Source organism: Sinocyclocheilus grahami, unplaced genomic scaffold, assembly GCF_001515645.1.
Source record: "Sinocyclocheilus grahami isolate Dianchi unplaced genomic scaffold, SAMN03320097.WGS_v1.1 scaffold1166.1, whole genome shotgun sequence".
Taxonomy (NCBI): domain Eukaryota; kingdom Metazoa; phylum Chordata; class Actinopteri; order Cypriniformes; family Cyprinidae; genus Sinocyclocheilus; species Sinocyclocheilus grahami.
In genome coordinates this window covers 74307-81486 of record NW_015506345.1, presented here as the reverse complement: position 1 = coordinate 81486, position 7180 = coordinate 74307, and the positions used below count along the sequence as shown (strand labels likewise).

At 38.7% G+C, this 7180-nt stretch overlaps 1 long non-coding RNA gene across 1 annotated transcript; it reads left to right on the top strand.

Annotated features, from left to right (window-relative positions):
* Positions 1–3450: 3450 nt before the first annotated feature.
* Positions 3451–5012, top strand: LOC107567536 (uncharacterized). Its single transcript, XR_001606654.1, has 3 exons — positions 3451–3531; positions 3651–3712; positions 4935–5012. It is a non-coding gene; the product is annotated as an uncharacterized lncRNA (long non-coding RNA).
* The last annotated feature ends 2168 nt before the right edge of the window (positions 5013–7180 follow it).

The following is a 7180-nucleotide window of genomic DNA, read 5'->3' as shown; positions in this document are numbered from 1 at the left end:
AGAGATGAGTTTTCAGCTGTCGCTTGAGAATGGTCAGGGAATCAGCATTCCAGATAGGGGTGGGAAGACCATTCCACCAGCCAGGAACGGTGAACAAGAATGTTCTGGAATGTGATTTTGTGCCTCTCTGTGATGGTACACTCACTAGTAGATCTCAGACTTCTGGAGGGAATATAGATTCCTAATAGTGATAGTGAGTGGAGCCACAAAATGGTATTTATTGTTCAAATTTCTTTTTAAAAAAATGACATCATTTGAAAGCTGAGACTTTTGTTTCATACATAAAGTAACCTGCTCTGTCTTGTCTGTCAGTGTGCTGCCAGTTTTCCTCTTTGTTCCGTGATGTATTTTTCACCGTCATAGCTTGTTGGACATAGCAACAGCAACGAAGTGGGGCAGGTCTTTGCAAAGGGTCAATTAGCATCTTTCTTTATTAATGTCATGGCTAATATATATATATATATATAGAATATATATATATATATATATATATATATATACACATATACATACACACGCACACATACACACTCACTGGCCACTTTATTAGGTACACCTTGCTAGTACTGGGTTGGACCCCCTTTTGTCTTCAGAACTGCCTTAATTATTCATGGCATAGATTCAACAAGGTGTTGGAAACATTCCTCAGAGAATTTGGTCCATATTGACATGATAGCATCACGCAGTTGCTGCAGATTTGTCGGCTGCACATCCATGATTCAACTCTCCCGTTCCACCACATCCCAAAGGCGCTCTATTGGATTGAGATCTGGTGACTGTGGAGGCCATTTGAGTAAAGTGAACTCATTGTCATGTTTAAGAAACCAGTCTGAGATTATTTGATTTGAGCTTTGTGACATGGTGCATTATCCTGCTGGAAGTAGCCATCAGAAGATGGGTACACTGTAGTCATAAAGGGATGGACATGGTCAGCAACAATACTCAGGTAGGCTGTGGCGTCTAAACGATGCTCAATTGGTACTAAGGGGCCAAAGTGTGCCAAGAAAATATCCCCCACACCATAACACCACCACCACCAGCCTGAACCATTGCGACAAGGCAGGACGGATCCATGAAATGTTCTTTACGCCAAATTCTGACCCTACCATCTGAATGTCGCCACAGAAATCGAGACTCATCAGACCAGGCAACGTTTTTCCAATCTTCTATTGTCCAATTTTCGTGAGCCTGTACGAATTGTAGCCTCTGTTTCCTGTTCTTAGCTGACAGGAGCGGCACCCGGTGTGGTCTTCTGCTGCTGTAGCCCATCTGCTTCAGGGTTTGACGTTTTGTGCGTTCAGAGATGGTATTCTGCATACCTTGGTTGTAACGAGTGGTTACTAGTTACTGTTGCCTTTCTATCATCTCCAACCAGTCTGCCCATTCTCCTCTAGACCTCAACAAGGCATTTTCGTCTACAAAACTGCCGCTCACTGGATATTTTCTCTTTTTCAGACCATTCTCTGTAAACCCAAGAGATGGTTGGGCGTGAAAATCCCTGTAGATCAGCAGTTTTTGAAATACTCAGACCAGCCCGTCTGGCACCAACAACCATTCCACGTTCAAAGTCACTTAAATCCCCTTTCTTCCCCATTCTGATGCTCGGTTTGAACTTCAGCATGTCGTCTTCACCACATCTAGATGCCTAAATGCATTGAGTTGCTGCCATGTTACCAAGCAATTGAACAGGTGTACCTAATAAAGTGGCCGGTGAGTGTATACAGTATATATAAAATATAAAATTAAAAAGAATGTTAGAAACCCAATAGTTGTTGTTCCCAATTGACTCCAATACTATGGAAGTCAATGGCTACCAGCAACTGTTTGGTTGCCAACATTCTTTAAAATATCTTCTTTTGAAAATGTTCAGTGTTAAATGATAGAACAAAGAATGTTTACTATTATATAGTCTTAAAAGGAGCCAGTCAAGCATTTATTTATAACCATATATTATTCGCAAAGAGCTTGTGCATTCCACCCACTATAGGAGGGTCAAGTGCTTTCGTGGGAGGATTCACACAGAAGTTGAACAGCTCAAGTGTTTTAGATCAGACTTTTCACAACTAAAGAAAATGTTTCACATGTTTGTTTTGTTCTGTTTGTGTTGGTGGCATTTGATTGGTAAGTCATAAATACATGTTTTGTTTTTTGCTTAATATCAGTAACATTCTTCACAGATGTCATGGAAAATAATGGAAATTGATATAGTAAATGTAACTTCAATTTCAAGGTTTACAAACGCAAATCCTGTCTAAAAATTATTTAAAAAATACTTTGGTAGTAACCAGTTTATCTATTTATCTAAATGTTCAAAAAAAAATCATCTCCAATTTTTTTTTCTCCCCCAAACAGATCAATGTTTCAACCTGTCAGGTCTTTATTGTGATTAATTATGTTCATTATGTAAGTTCAGTGAGCATGTTTCATCTAATGTTCATGCTCTTCAGGTGTGTTTGGTGAGTCAGTGTCAGTGACGGAGGGAGATTCTGTTACTTTAAAAACTAAAGTTACTGAAGTACGACAAGCTGACGACATACTGTGGAAATTTGGACTTGAAAAATCAGTAATAGCTAAAATTAAACAACAGCAAATCTTCTCCACATTTAATGGTACTGATGGAAGATTCAGAGGCAGACTGAAGCTGGACATACAAACTGGATTTCTGACCATCACAAACATCACAAATAAACACGCGGGACTCTATGAACTAGATATTACTGGAAAGAAACTGTCATCAAAAACATTTAGTGTTTCTGTCTATGGTGAGTAGAGATCATTTGGGACCTTCAATGCTACAAATTCTGTCAATTGAGTTTAACTGGTAGCTTCTGGTTTTACTGAAACCAGAATATTCCTGTTACTGTTGAAGTGTTTCATCATTTTATAGTTTGAAATGACACAAACACTCACTGATTGTGAACACACTACACCAAAAATAAGATTGTTGACTAGATTTGCCCAAGTTGTTGGTTATTCTCTCATGTTTTCAGCTCGTCTGCCTGTTCCTGTCATCAGCAGTAACTCTTCACAATGCTCTTCGTCATCATCATCATCATCATCACAGCAGAATTGTTCATTGTTGTGCTCAGTGGTGAATGTGGGTCATGGGACTCTCTCCTGGTACAAAGGAAACAGTTTATTGTCCAGCATCAGTGTGTCTGATCTCAGCATCAGTCTCTCTCTACCTCTGGAGGTGGAATATCAGGATAACAACACCTACAGCTGTGTGCTCAACAATCCCATCAGCAACCAGACTCAACATCTGGACATCAGACAACTCTGTCACACATGTGCAGGTATGGCAGCGCTGACATTAATGTTGATTTACTCTCAGTTATACAGTGCTGATGTTTGATAGTGTTTGTTGTAGATCAGATGGACAGATTCATTCGCACTAATGGCTCATTTTGTTCATTACAGATCAGGGCCAACCTTTATTGTACATAGTGCTGATTTCTGCTGCTGCTGGAGCTCTGTTGATCGTAGCTGCAGTCATGTGGTACTGCTTCTGCTGGGAACGTAGAAAAAGAGGTCAGAAAAGCAAGCAATTAATGCCTATTTTGAAAGAGTTCTCTCTTTTAAGGCATATATTTCAATATAAGATTGAAATCTTTGTTGTTTCAACATGACTGTGATTACTGTTAATGCAGTCATAATCAACGAGATATATGGAAATGATTCAACACTGCCTACACCAAAACCTCGAAAAACGGTAAGATCATTCATGACTGTGTTGCAAGATGATGTTGCAGTCTGATTAAAGCTTGATGATTGAAGTTTTGTGTGTAATATGACAGACAGTGAACAGATGTGGGGTCAGGCTTGATCATATTACCTTCAGTAAGGACCGTTTAAAAAAAAAAAAAAGCATGCTTGTATGCTATTTACACTGTTTGCACCTGTAAATATTAAAAATATTAAACAATTAAGCATAAAGTACCTATTTCCTCAAACTAATGTGCATAAAGCTAGATTTATTATCACGCAGTAAAGTGATTTATTGTCTTAATTTGCTCAAAGTACTCACAGCACGTCAGCCTCACTCACCTTTAACATTCATTGCATTTTCTTACTTTCTGTTTTCCACCACCCTTCGTGTTTCCCGGAAGAAAGTAAGTTTATCTCCGTCGCGGGTTAAAACAGTACACTTCTGTGTGTGCCGTGGTCGGGGAGACTAATGTTAGATAAGAATTGTGCGCTCGTCCGCTTTTTATTTACCAAGGAGTTGTTTTTAGTGTCAAAGCGATGTTCAGGTGTGAATGATCGGCCGTACCTACGTACACACTCCAGCTTAGTATTGGAAGAAAATAAGACTCCCAAAGATGCTTATAATAAGTGGACATGGCAACACCACATGCGCGCTTGGCGGAGCATAAACTAAACAAAACCAAAACAATAGAAAAACAATGAAAAGGTAACGCAGTGGAACGGGAAAAACGATAAATGGATACACGCTCGTTTACAATATCGTCCACATTTGCAGTTGGACTCTGCAACTAAAATAGAACACGGTGTTACAGAGGTGCTCACTTCCCTTCTCCGGACGTAATGGGTGGAGCTTATAACCTAGTCCAGCTACAGCCATTGGCTCTGCAGTCTTATTTTTTGTGGTGTTTATAGGCCTACAATTATTTATTGTTAAGGTTACCACTAGAAAATATAGGCTGTCCTACAGATAAAAATATTCACATCAAGTAAACGTTAGCCATCATTAAACAATACATAGGCTACAATCAATTCAAGTGTTCAAATCTTATACATTATAATAAATTGTTTTGCAGAAAATGTAATAAGGACTTATAAAGGTTGGACTCAAGTTAATATTCATTCTGAGTGAATTTGAAGCTAAATTCTATTATATTATCCTTTTTTTTCAAATGTTTTTTTAACTGTCTCATTAGCAGGTTCTTGATTGAGTTTGTGTTTCCTTACAGAAATCAAAGGAGCCTGTTTATGGAAATACCGGCAGAAATAATCAGCAATGATCAAATATATTTTAGAGCTCATACTGACCCCTGACTCATACGTTTTAGTTCACATCTAATCTCTGCCAGGATATTTCTGTCTATTTCTGTTTTGTTTACATTAAGATTTCATCTGTTTTTTTGTTGTTTTTTTGCACATACTCTCTCTTCATGTCTGAAATGTTGTTGCTGTTTTAGTTTAATTGTGGGGTTATCATAGCATCAGAAACTCATGTAAATGTTCTATTTTTTAGCTAATCGCATGGAAATGTATAACTTTATTCAAATTGGTCTCACCCTTGACCGTGTTCTGCCTCTATCACTGTCTACTCCTGGTGAAATAAATATATTGAATATTGCATATTCAAACATATAGGCCTAACAATAATAAAAAACTAACTCAATTAAACACAGAATAACTTTTAAATATTCTTTTAACACACAGTTTTGTCCTGCAGGTGCAGATCAGTAAGACAGTTTTGACTCATATTTACACCTTTCTACTGGCATCATTTTTATTTATTGTACTGAGTGACGCCATCTGGTGGGTTTTGAATAACATCAGCTAAAACACATCAACATGTTGTGTAGGTGTGTGTGATTACTTGCTGCAGCAAATACAAAAATGAAGTGAAAACAACTGAGATTTCTCCAAGGGCGTAGAATTTAGTAGAGACACTAGCTACCAATATCCAGCGAATACTAAATTGTCCCTAGCAATAATTTTGTTCAAACAATGTATATGTAGGCTAACTGTTGTAATTTCACAGAGGCTGAGATTGAGCCGACAGAAAATGGAGAAATCGATTCAGTTGAACTAAGGTTATGAATTCAGGCTGCGACATACTGATTCATTTTGTAAATGTAAACCAGGGGTGCCCAAACTCGGTCCTGGAGGGCCGCTGTCCTGCAGAGTTTAGCACCAACCCTAATTAAACACACCTGAATTCAACTAGGTTGAATTGAATATTTAATATTCACTATTGGGAGTGAAAGTTATTTAATTTGTGGAGTCATTGGAAATGAATAATGATTTTTCATTTGAGTTGTATTCAAACACTTGAATCAGACAAGAGGTAACATTGCCGTTCTTTTATTTTTTTCTTTCTTTTAAAAAAACAGGGAGTAATTGATGTTGACCTTGGAGCAGTTGATTTGTCCACTTGACATATCTGGAAGAAAGTGGGGGGGGAAAAAATGGTGCAAATCACAAGAAAATTTAAAGGGGTCATATGATGCGATTTCAAGTTTTCATTTCTCTTTGGAGAGTTACAAGCTCTTGGTGCATAGAGAAGATCTGTTAAGTTGCAAAGACTAAAGTCTCTAATCCAAATAGATATTCTTTATAAAAGTTAAGAGTCAAAAACGCCTACCTAAAACTGCTCGTTCTAACATGCCGCCACATATCTATGTCACTATGTGAAAATATTAGCATAATGCCGCCCAAATGTGAGGAAAGAAGGCGTGGTTTCAGGAACAGCAGTAGTGTTGAAGCAGCCATGTCAGGGAGACGCTGTGTGTTTCAGTGCGAAAGCAAAAGCACTTTATTTGGCCTTCCGGAAGTAGATGCAATTAGGAATCATTGGTTAAGATTTATTTACAACAGAACAGCACAACCCAGATATTCGAATTTGTGCAACGCATTTTTTGGACGACAGTTTTTGAACCTAGAAGAGTACAAGGCTGGCTGTGCACAAAGGCTATTTCTAAAAAAAAAAAAGGGTCACTTCCGACTTTGCTATGACAATCTGGCGCTTCTGAATCAGCGACTGTAAGTATGTTTTGTTATTAGTTCAAGTATTTGCTATTGACTGTTCAAATGCGGAGTTTTGCGCTACGCAGAGTAACGCGTTGTGTGTGTGTGTGTGAGGGGAACAGGGTCACATCACGAGAATAAACTGCCTGTCAGAAATCCAACCCGTTCTCATCAATCTGCGTATAAATAACACGACTTTACACTTTCTAACTGCGTGTAATGCATACACCAAATGCCAATTTTGCGTGCATATGATACGCCAATCCTTCAAATTAACTTCGGGGGAGAGCGGATGCGTCTAAATACCACGCGTCATCTTCAGCGACAGTGACGTCACCAGCAGCTCAGTTCGTCCAGTTCACCTGATGCGCGTACACCTTCAAACAGGTAAGGACATAGCCGCGGGAACGTATTTTGAGCAGGGGGGGCTGAGAAAAAAAAGGGGGGGGGGGGTGTCGGG